Source organism: Danio rerio, chromosome 18 (assembly GCF_049306965.1).
Source record: "Danio rerio strain Tuebingen ecotype United States chromosome 18, GRCz12tu, whole genome shotgun sequence".
In the NCBI taxonomy this organism is placed as follows: domain Eukaryota; kingdom Metazoa; phylum Chordata; class Actinopteri; order Cypriniformes; family Danionidae; genus Danio; species Danio rerio.
In genome coordinates, this window is record NC_133193.1 from 53,604,299 (window position 1) to 53,617,161 (window position 12,863).

Sequence of the window (12,863 nt, forward strand, 5' to 3'; positions counted from 1 at the left end):
GATGCTAACAGCAATCTTTTCTGATGGAGTATCGCCACACACACACACACACACAGACACACACACACACAGACGCACGCACACATGCATTTCAATGAGAGAGGATTAACACTTAACACACACACACATGTACCTGTACGGCTCCAGCGCTGAACACTTTGTACACTTGAAGTCAAAATTACTCGACCGTAAATAAATGACTAAACTCATTTGAGAATAGCGTCTGTTAATGACATTTTACTAACAAATTCAAGGGATGAGGTCAAGAAATACAGCTGAATTCTGAATTATTAGCCCAACATTAATTCTTTTAGTTTTTCCCCAATTTCTGTTTAACAGAGGGAAGTTTTGTTCAACACATTTCTGCACATAACAGTGTTAATAACTCATCTCTAATAACTGATTTATTTTCTCCTCTCCATGATGACAGCACATAATATTAGACTAGATAATCTTTAAGACACTAGTGTTCAGCTTAAAGTGACATGTAAAGGCTTTACTAGGGTAAGTTAGGGTAATTAGGCAGGTCATTGTATAACAGTGGTATACCACATGTGTTTGGACTTGTGGGGGAAACCAGAGTACCCGGAGGAAACTGACGCCAACACGGGTGAACTAGTGTCATAGTGAGATATTATGGGTATGTAATAAAGACATACTTAAAAACTATGCATAAAACTTTTTTTTTTTGCACAGATAATTAAATGTATATACGATAACTTTCATATTTATAAACACTCAAGCACAAAATTATTCATATTCTGCTTTATTTCTTCCCTTGACACAAGCCAGACTGCATTCTCATTACTGCGTCCAGATGTTTTCCTCCTGAGTTTGTTCACATTTCTAATTATTCTAAATGACAGTTTTTCTACAGAATTATTATTATTATTAGTTCCTCATTACAGTAACACAGTCATGAAACCCGTCCTGCACAAACACAACAGTTTCTTAATTAAACTCAGCATTCATTATGAGTGCTACAGCTAATCCCTCCGTCACGTACAGTATAAATAATTTACCGGTTAAATATCGTGATTGTTTTTTGCCTTACAGTAATGAGAACTGCTGAGGGAAATTAACTGGTTAATTGACGCTAAACTAATTTCACAGAGCAAGAGAAGCTTCATTCAGTGCAAAATATAGATATATACTTATTTTTGGAAATAATCGTGGAAACGAGTCGCCTCAGATGGTGAGATATTAGTATTTATATACATTCATTCATTAGTCCTTTTATTCATAGGAGGTCGCCACAGCGGAATGAGCCGCCAACTATTCCAGCATATGTTTTACAGAGTGGATGTCCTTCCAGCCGCAACCCAATACTGGGAAACACCCATTCACATACTTGTCAACCCTCGTGTTTTTCCCGGGATTCTCCCTTATTTATATTTATATCCCGCTATTATCCTGTAAAGGTATTTCTCTGAAGGGTGGCCGATCCTCCCTATACACAACTATATGGGCCAGAGACCTTCTTGCTGTGTGGTAACAGTGCTAACCACTGCGCCATCGTGCTGCGCTCCATCTATAGACGTGATTGATTATTAATATCCACATCGACACGCAGTCCCAAAAACTGAATAACACTAAAACCGTTGCAGTTTGTAATGCACTGCATAAATCCAGCAATACTTTACTGACTCCATGCATGCATGTGTGTGTGTGTGTGTGTGTGTGTGTGTGTGTGTTAAGGTATTTTTACCACGGTTTACCCGCTGAGCTTCAGTCACTTTACTGATGCTGCTGTACAGTGTAATTAAGGTGAAATAAATCAGAAAGCCTGAGGATGAGGAGAACCGAGTGTGTGTGTGTGTGTGTGCTCTCACATCCAGAGCGCATTACACAAACAAGAGATCATTCTGAGAAGAAAAACCTTGAGGCTTCTAGTATGGAAATCTGAAGGTGTGTGTGTGTGTGTGTGTGTGTGTGTGTGTGTGTGTGTGTGTGTGTGTGTGTGTGTGTGTGTGTGTGTGTGTGAGAAAGAGCCGCTGCACAAATCATCTGAAGAAAAACACTTCATTTCTTCAAGGACTCCTGCTCTTGTGTTTGGTCATTTGTGTGCGGAGCTGAAATGCAGATGAGGCTCTTCTTCTTCTTCTTCTTCATTTCTTTATATATTAATTCTGTGCAGCAGCTCTGAAGGCCTTGATTTCCACTCGTTCTCTGACAGATTCCTCTTTCCTCAAAGCATCAATTAAAGGTAATGGCCATCAGCAGCTTCCCCAGCGGACCTCAATCTTTAAGACAAACCGCACGTTTATTTATTCATACGCTCATTTACTTATTTACGGCGCTGCACAAACCAGCAGATTCTGGACATTATAATGTTCTCTTTCCCACAGAGCAGCTTTCAGATGCACAATTGATGTACAGCAGTGATGTCTGAGTTAGTCTGAACACAATTAAGAGCTCAGTGTTCTGCTGGGTTTATCACTACAGCTGCTAAACCAGAGATTCTCAACAACAGGCTGAGATAGAAAGCTTAAAATTAACCTATTCTGTCCCTTTTTACAAGCTGTAAATGAGCCTTTTTAAGCTAAATAAAAAGGTTGGGACCACTGATCTATACAGTCATCATTATAATCCATACAGTCAGCACTATAGAGACTGAAGAGACCGTAGAGTCCAGCTGAAGAGTCGAGCTCTAATGTGGAGAAGTGTTAAATCCAGATTAAAGAGCAGCTCCTCTGCAGAGATTAAAGCTCAGGATCTCACAGTACTTCAAAGTGTGGCGTCTTTCTGTATTTTATACTTCTGACAGACAGCAACACAACGGACTAAAGTTCAACAGGATTATTATCATACTGAGCCACAATGGCCTCCAATATCAGCTCTCAAGACAGAACACAAATCAGCTCATCAATTAATTAAGACAAATAAGAAGACTAGACAAACAAACATCTGGGAATTACATTACATTCTGTTTTATATGTGAACAACTATATTAAATCAAATAAAATAATTCTAAAATAAATGAATAAGTTTAACAGATTAATAATGGAGTATTTATATTTAATCTTTATAATGAATGAATAATAGAGCATTATAAATTACACTACATAAAATGTTACCCAAATAAGCGTTGATCATTTATTAATAAGTTATGGGTGTATACTTATGTATATTCAGTGTTTTGGAGTCTATAATCAATACAAATATACTATTAAACATAAATATTACTAACATTACTTTAACTAATATTAATAATAAATATAGCATACTGTGTTCCTCAGTCATGATTGGTTCCCTGTTCTCATGCAAATTCCATGAGTGTAAAACCCCAGTGGACAACAGGTCAATCAGAACACAAAGCAGACTGTTGCGTGACTCACAGGCCACGCCCTCATCATTTGCATGTACATGAGGTAATTTATCCAGACCAAAAGAGCAACCACGTCATCAGGAGAACAACCTCCTATATGTAGCTCTGGGATTATTGATGTTGATGCCTCAGGCTGCGTTTGATTACCGTTTTCTAGTGAGACAACAGTGATCATTTTCCTCCTAGTTATTTTAGGCCTGTATTTAACTTACTAATATTACTAACAACATTTTAGTTTATAATTTTTATTTTTGATTTTTTTACATTTTTAACTTAATATTTGTCCCTAAGATATAAATTTGGGCCATTCATCTTTGTGAGTTACTATGTTAGATAAGCTTCAGTGGCTTATCTTGGCTTCAGTACCGACTAATCAAATGTACAGTATATGCACAGATATAATATTGTAGAAGGATTTACAGGAGTTTTTCACTATCAAATTTTCTAAAACACACTCATTTACACTGCTGTTACTGCATGTACACTGCTGTTACTGCATTTACACCGTTGTTACTGCATTTACACTGCTGTTATATTATTTACACTACTGTTATTTCATTTACACTGCTTTTACTGCATTTACACTGTTGTTTTTTCATTTACTCTGCTGTTTCTGCATTTACACTGCTGTTAACACTGATGTTATTTAATTTAAACTACTGTTACTGCGTTTATATTACTGTTACTTTATTTACACTACTGTTTACACTGCAGCGGCACAACGGACTAAAGTTCAACAGGATTATTATCATACTGAGCCACAATGGCCTCCAATATCAGCTCTCAAGACAGAACACAAATCAGCTCATCAATTAATTAAGACAAATAAGAAGACTAGACAAACAAACATCTGGGAATTACTTTACATTCTGTTTTATATGTGAACAACTATATTAAATCAAATAAAATAATACTGAAATAAATGAATAAGTTTAACAGATTAATAATGGAGTATTTATATTTAATCTTTATAATGAATGATTAATAGAGCATTATAAATTACACTACATAAAATGTTACCCAAATAAGCGTTGATCATTTATTAATAAGTTATGGGTGTATACTTATGTATATTCAGTGTTTTGGAGTCTATAATCAATATAAATATACTATTAAACATAAATATTACTAACATTACTTTAACTAATATTAATAATAATTGTTTTTTCATTTACTCTGCTGTTTCTGCATTTACACTGCTGTTAACGCTGATGTTATTTAATTTAAACTACTGTTACTGCGTTTATATTACTGTTACTTTATTTACACTACTGTTTACACTGCTTTTACACTGCTGTTACTTCATTTACACTACGGTTTACACTGCTGTAACTGCATTTACATTACTGTTACTTCATTTACACTACTGTTTACACTGCTGTTACTGAATTTACACTACTGTTACCTCATTTACACTACTGTTTACACTGCTGTTACTTCATTTACACTACTGTTACTTCATTTACACTACTGTTTACACTGCTGTTACTGCATTAACACTACTGTTACTTCATTTACACTACTGTTACTTCATTTACACTACTGTTACTTCATTTACACTACTGTTTACACAGCTGTTATTGCATTAACACTACTGTTACTTCATTTACACTACTGTTACTTCATTTACACTACTGTTTACACTGCTGTTACTGAATTTACACTACTGTTACTTCATTTACACTACTGTTACTTCATTTACACTACTGTTTACACAGCTGTTATTGCATTAACACTACTGTTACTTCATTTACACTACTGTTACTTCATTTACACTACTGTTTACACTGCTGTTACTGCATTTACACTACTGTTACTTCATTTACACTACTGTTACTTCATTTACACTACTGTTTACACAGCTGTTACTGCATTTACTACTTCATTTACACTACTGTTTACACTGCTGTTACTGAATTTACACTACTGTTACTTCATTTACACTACTGTTTACACTGCTTTTACACTGCTGTTACTTCATTTACTCTGCTGTTTTTGCGACCAATGCACGCGCTAATTACATCCACATCAGAGCGCTGAGGAAGAGAAGGAGACAGGGACTAATAAAGGGTTTGGTTCCTCTGCCATCATTCTCTCGCTCTGGATTTCTCCGCCTCTGCGATTCTCTCTTATTTTCTCTCCGTCTGCTCACTTGACTCTGCCGGAGACTAAAACTACACCGATAGTGTGTGTATGTGTGTGTGTGTGTCAGGTACCAATTTAGGAGAGAGAGAGAGAGACAGAGAAAGAGAGAGAGAAATAGACTTCCTCACTCACTGTCCAAACTATCAGTCATTCATTCATTCATTTTCCTTCAGCTTACTTCTTTATCAGGGGTCACCACAGCGGAATGAACCACCAACTTCTTCAGCATATGTTTTACACAATGGATGCCCTTACAGCTGCAACCCAGTACTGGAAAACACCCATACACACTCATTCCCCCACACACACACTAGTTTAGTAGATCAGTTCCTCTATAGCGCATGTGTTTGGACTGTGAGGGAAACCGGAGCACCCGGAGGAAACCCACACCAACATGGAGAGAACATGCAAACTCCACACAGAAACACCAACTGACCCAGCCGGGACTCAAACCAGAGACCTTCTTGCTGTGAAGTCACAGTGCTAACCACTGAGCCACCCTGTTTTCTGTATTTTATATGTTTTGTGTGTTCAGCTGGATTTTAAACTAATTTTAAATATGAAAGAGATTTTCACTTCAACATCCCATAATGATGTCAGTAGTGACATCATCAGCAGTTCATCAGTGTTAGAGCGTCTCCATGGCTACATTACTCACTGAACAATCACCATGGCTACATTTCTCATCCTCCTCCTGTTCCTGTGGTTCTACAGCTCTACTGACACACACACGTACGCACACGCACACACATACACGCACACACACACACACACAGACACACATGCATGGGAACACACATGCACGCACATACATACACGCACGGGCACACACCCACATTTACATATATATACAGACGCACACACACACACACACACACACACACACACATGCACACATACAGATATACACGCACATATATATATATATATATATATATATATATATATATATATATATATATATATATATACATATACATATATATATATATATATATATATATATATATATATATATATATATAGACCCACACGCACACGTAACATGCACAGGAACACACACGCATGCACATACAGATACACACGCACGGGCGGACAGACACACACACACACACACACCAAAAAAATGTCTGCATGAGATCAAAATATACTGGAACTGCTATACTTGTGGGGACATTTGGTCCTCACAATGAAAGGACACACACACACACACACACACACACACAGAGCTGCTGAGATGCTAAAGGACTTGTAAAGTGGTTTCCAGAGAAGCTCTTGTGCTGACAGAGATATCAGCTGTTTGAGCAGGAGAGCGAGGACCAGCCGGAGAACAGGCTCTGTGGGGAAGAGTTAACTCGTCTGCTCTGTGTGTGTGTGTGTGTGTGTGTGTGTGTGTGTGTGTGTGTGTGTGTGTGTGTGTGTGTGTGTGTGTGTGTGTGTGTGTTGTCTGTTCATCAGCAACTCTCCATCATGAAGAGATCTTGTGTTCAGACACTCTTTCAGTGTGTGTGTGTGTGTGTGTGTGTGTGTGTGTGTGTGCGTGTGTGTTTTCAGCTCAAGGTCGATACCGGTAGATTAACTGAGAAACATCCTTATGTAACTCAACATTAGTGCTCAGATCGTCTGAGGACACACACACACACACACACACACACACACACACACACGCACGCACACACGCACACACACCTTCGTCCACTCCTCTGTTTTCCAGCGTTCTCCTTCATTTGGTGGCCTGTCTGCATCACTTTGTAATTTTTCATTGGGGTTTTGGAGGGAAGTGTGACATTTTAACAGGCTTGTTCAGAGTCTCGTCCTTCCAGAAACATCTCTGCTGAATACTAAACAGATTTGCCTGATAGAAGTCCTAAACGTCTCACTTAGACAGAGCTCTTCACATACATACAGTAGGAGCTTTTAAAATAAAAAGACTCTCAACATGCATCTCAGAAATAGACTTACAAAGTAAACTGCAACATGACAATTTATTAATTACAGTCAGGTCCATCAATATTCAGACATGGACACAATTATAGCATGTTTGTCTCTATACACCAACCATCAGGTGAACGCTGTAGGAGTTACAGCAGTCTGCATATGTGCCTCCCACTTGTTAAGGGACCAAAAGTAATTGGACGATTGGCTTCATCTCAAGTGTGCTGTTAGCATTAGGAATCTGGTACTGTCAACACTCAAGAGGAGATTCAAAGAGCTGACACTGTCAGTCAATTGTATTTAATATTATTCTTATGTTTGACTTTCAAAAGGTTCAGATTTCAAGGTTTCAAGGTTGAGATTTAAATCATGTCATTGCTTTAAATTTATTATCAATATTTATTATTCACATCTTTGAAGCATATAACTATAAGGTTAAACTTACACAAGGTTTTAGAAAAATAAATCCTGTTCAGATTTTGCAATAAAAAAAACACTTGTCTTTAACCTTTGCACAACAAATGCTATCAAACTATCTGATGGCTATTATATTAAACACACTGTATGTTTGTTTTTTTAAATAGGAAATTAGAAAATATAAAAAGCAACCATAATTTTATTTTATATTTCATTTATTTTTAAGATAAATTAAATTTTATTTAAATTTGTATTTTATTTTTAATTTATATTTATAAATTATTATAAATAAAATTGTATTTTAAAATGTTATAATACATTTTATTATTTTTTAGTTTAAACTGTGTATTATATTTAAACTTTTATTTATTAGAAATAATTTTTTCATTAAAAATGTATTAATTATTATTTTGTTTATATTCAATAAATAATTTTTTCAATAAATAATATTTTTTATTTAATTGTATTTTATATTGTATTTTATTAGGGAAAAATGTATTTAATAATTAATTATTTCAGTTGTATTTTTAAAAATAATTGTTTTATTTTATTTCAAATATTATTTAATTTAATTTTGTATTTTATTTTAAATTTAAATTTATTTCAAATAAATTTTAATTGAATTTAAAATTTCATTACATCTTTAATTTCTTTTATTTTAAATTGCATATTTTATTTACAATTTAGATTTTTTTATTTAATTTAAAAGTGCATTTTTTATTTAACATTTTACTCACTGATTAATTGTATTTTTTTTTAAATATTGCTTTCTTTTTTCCCAGTACTGGGTTGCAGCTGAAAGGGCATCTGCTGTGTAAAACATATGCTGGATAAGTTGGCGGTTCATTCCGCTGTGGAGACCCCAGATTAATAAAGGGACTAAGCTGAAAAGAAAATGAATGAAATAATGTATTTATTTAGAACTTTTTATTAGTTTTAATAGCATTTAACACTTTTTTTAAAACTTTTTTTACTTTATTATGAAATTCTATTTTAAATCTTATTTTATTTAACACCATTGCCACCAAAAAAACAAATAGATTTTCTTTTTAATCCTCTTAGCTAATAACTATGGAAGTTTTTTCCTAACAAAATTAAAATGAAAATTCAAATGCTTAAAAGATCAAATGATAAATCAAATGCTCAAACTATAAATCAAATGCTCCAACCGACATTGCAAATGATAAATCAAATCCTCAAACTGACTCTGCAAATGATAAATCAAATGCTCAAACGGACTTTGCAAATGGTGAATCAAATCCTCAAACCGACTCCTCAAATGATAAATCAAATCCTCAAACTGACATCGCAAATGATAAATCAAATCCTCAAACTGACATCGCAAATGATAAATCAAATCCTCAAACTGACATCGCAAATGATAAATCAAATCCTCAAACTGACATCGCAAATGATAAATCAAATCCTCAAACTGACATCGCAAATGGTGAATCAAATCCTCAAACTGACATCGCAAATGGTGAATCAAATGCTCAAACAGACATCGCAAATGGTGAATCAAATCCTCAAACTGACATCGCAAATGGTGAATCAAATCCTCAAACTGACATCGCAAATGGTGAATCAAATCCTCAAACTGACATCGCAAATGGTGAATCAAATGCTCAAACAGACATCGCAAATGATAAATCAAATCCTCAAACTGACATCGCAAATGGTGAATCAAATCCTCAAACTGACATCGCAAATGGTGAATCAAATCCTCAAACTGACATCGCAAATGGTGAATCAAATCCTCAAACTGACATCGCAAATGGTGAATCAAATCCTCAAACTGACATCGCAAATGGTGAATCAAATGCTCAAACTATAATTCAAATCCTTAAACCGACATTGCAAATGGTGAATCAAATGCTCAAACAACTCTGCAAATGGTGAATCAAATCCTTAAACTGACATCGCAAATGGTGAATCAAATGCTCAAACAGACATCGCAAATGATAAATCAAATGCAAATGAGGTGTCAATCAACCAGCATAGGCGGAGCTTTAAGGCGGAAGAGTTTGTTGTTGACAACCGGTAGCGCTACGACTTTTTCAAGGCGTTCAGATTTGCGTGCACTATTCCACGTCGTATCCGTATAAACTCGTGAAAGAGAAAGCGAGAAATCTCCTACTGCTTCTGTCCACATTCTGAAGTGTTCATCAGATGGGTACATAGGAGGCCACGAAAAACCATACGGCAAGATGATGATGCTACGTCACATTGTGGAAAACTGGATGGATTTAGACATCTTACATGTAAGTAATTAAATCCAGAAAGACGGTTCCTTGAGTTAAGTTACAGTAAAATAGCAATAGTTGAGCTACTGTACAGTGAACTGTAGAATTACTGAAAGTGTAAAGATTTGCAGTATATTTATTTTATTTTGCTGTATATTATCATGTAGGAACTTCTGTAAGCACATGACGTTTCAAATGTTAATTTACATAAAGACGATTATTCAATGTCTGACAGAAAAATATAAGAGGTATTGCAGATTAGCAAATTATAACATTAAACAGACGTCTGAGTGATTTGTTTGTGTTGATGTAGAATGCACTTTTGTCAATACAGCTTAGGTTAGATACATGTAATATTAATACAGTAATGTTTTCTTCTGTTCAGTTGGTGATACATTTATGAAAGTATAATTTGAGCACACAAATCACAGAGGTAACGTGACTTGTCTGGTTGTTATAGAGAAGGAAGCACACATGTTTGTGTGTTAGCTGATGCAGAGTGACTGAACAAATGCTACCATCATATTTGTTTAACAAAATATTGTTGTTTCAAACCGCTATTACAACAATTTCTTTAATGTTGATTTATATGCCATTTCTGGGCTGGAGCAGGACTTGCAAGGCAAGAAAACAGAGAAAACCTGAATTCAAAACATGAAGTAAGATCATGTTATTACTTCCAATTCAGAACTCAAATGAAACTCAAAAAGTGTGCTGTTAAATGACTTCTTTATTAAGAGCTTTGCATAATCTGAAATGTCCTCAGACTGGTGTGTGCAGTGATGACGATGAAGAACAGCAGTGTGCTGATGAAGGAAATGTTGAAGATGCTGTAGTGCCATGGACAAGACCCTGCATCCCTCCACCTGCCTGCGTGTCCTCATCTGAGCCAGATGCTGGTGTGGTCTCTTCATCTTCAGTATGAATCGGTTTCTCAGGCATGGACAGCCTCACCTCACAACTCTGTTCCAGTCTGACTGCAGCACTGAGGGATGTGATGGCAAAAACAAGTGAAGTCCAGCATGCAGCAGAACATGGGGTTTTGTCTGAAATACATGATTGTTTGAATAAGTTTGAATAAAGCTTAGTTTCGTATCTTGTTGACTTGTATTTATTTATCATGGTTACTATTATTAATTCTTTTAATCATACATCCATATTTTCTTTAATTGTTGATGAATACATTAATAATTTCAATAATGTATAACTACATTATTTCATTTTTTGACTGAAAATTAAGATGTACTCACCTTGGCTACATTTGTCTAGTGACTATTCATGCATAGCTGTGGTGTGTGTGTGTGTGTACAGCATTTATTATTTTTGTAAGTGTTGGGGTGGGCTTTGCAGTCTAGAGTAAATACTCACATTTTTCGAGTGTAAAATTTCTCCAAAAGAAGATCTTCAAGCAGCTGTCCGACATCTTTGTGCAGATGTACCAATGTGCCAACATTAGAAAGGCTATCAGGTAGGGTTATCAAGTTACTGATGCTATTAGGTGTTATTGCTTCTGTCCCTGCTATTTTATTTGTATTATTATGGGATTGTTATCAATAACAATTATTATTAATCATTATTATGCAGAAATAAAAATTTCATACAGGCTTAGGGAAACATTGCTGTATCTTAACAATTAACATAAACAGCAAAAAGAGAACAAATGTAATAGATTTTCTTTTGATATAAGAATATATGATTATATAATCAAACAAGACTGGAAAACTAACTTTAAGCATGTTCTACATGTGGATAAAAAATGTTACACAATAAAGGTAACAAATTAGGTGAAATTTGACAAGGATATCTTATGTAATAAAATATTATTTTAAATTAAGATTTAATAAACCTGCCATTTATTTAAAGTTGCGCTTGTAATGTCAGTTATGTAACTTTTTTTTATCATCTTGCCGTATGGTTTTTCGTGGCCTCCTATAATAGATGTACCCATCTGATGAACACTTCAGAATGTGGACAGAAGCAGTAGGAGATTTCTCGCTTTCTCTTTCACGAGTTTATACGGATACGACGTGGAATAGTGCACGCAAATCTGAACGCCTTGAAAAAGTCGTAGCGCTACCGGTTATCAACAACAAACTCTTCCGCCTTAAAGCTCCGCCTATGCTGGTTGATTGACACCTCATTTGCATTTGATTTATCATTTGCGATGTCTGTTTGAGCATTTGATTCACCATTTGCGATGTCAGTTTAAGGATTTGATTCACCATTTGCAGAGTTGTTTGAGCATTTGATTCACCATTTGCAATGTCGGTTTAAGGATTTGATTTATAGTTTGAGCATTTGATTCACCATTTGCGATGTCAGTTTGAGGATTTGATTCACCATTTGCGATGTCAGTTTGAGGATTTGATTCACCATTTGCGATGTCAGTTTGAGGATTTGATTTATCATTTGCGATGTCTGTTTGAGCATTTGATTCACCATTTGCGATGTCAGTTTGAGGATTTGATTCACCATTTGCGATGTCAGTTTGAGGATTTGATTCACCATTTGCGATGTCAGTTTGAGGATTTGATTTATCATTTGCGATGTCTGTTTGAGGATTTGATTCACCATTTGCGATGTCAGTTTGAGGATTTGATTCACCATTTGCGATGTCTGTTTGAGGATTTGATTTATCATTTGCGATGTCAGTTTGAGGATTTGATTCACCATTTGCGATGTCAGTTTGAGGATTTGATTCACCATTTGCGATGTCAGTTTGAGGATTTGATTTATCATTTGCGATGTCTGTTTGAGGATTTGATTTATCATTTGCGATGTCAGTTTGAGGATTT

At 35.3% G+C, this 12,863-nt stretch overlaps 1 protein-coding gene and 2 long non-coding RNA genes across 4 annotated transcripts in view; 1 reads left to right on the forward strand and 2 right to left on the reverse strand.

The window, feature by feature from the left end:
* The window catches only part of cd276 (CD276 molecule), an 80,710-nt gene that overhangs the window by 35,954 nt on the left and 31,893 nt on the right, over positions 1-12,863 (reverse strand). The gene's annotated exons all lie outside the window — the stretch shown is intronic.
* On the forward strand, positions 10,005-10,970 carry LOC101884348 (uncharacterized). Its single transcript, XR_225179.5, has 3 exons — positions 10,005-10,086; positions 10,681-10,727; positions 10,835-10,970. It is a non-coding gene; the product is annotated as an uncharacterized lncRNA (long non-coding RNA).
* LOC137488347 (uncharacterized) lies at positions 10,781-12,135 on the reverse strand. Its single transcript, XR_011007376.2, has 2 exons — positions 11,437-12,135; positions 10,781-11,114 (listed from the first exon to the last, which is right to left on the reverse strand). It is a non-coding gene; the product is annotated as an uncharacterized lncRNA (long non-coding RNA).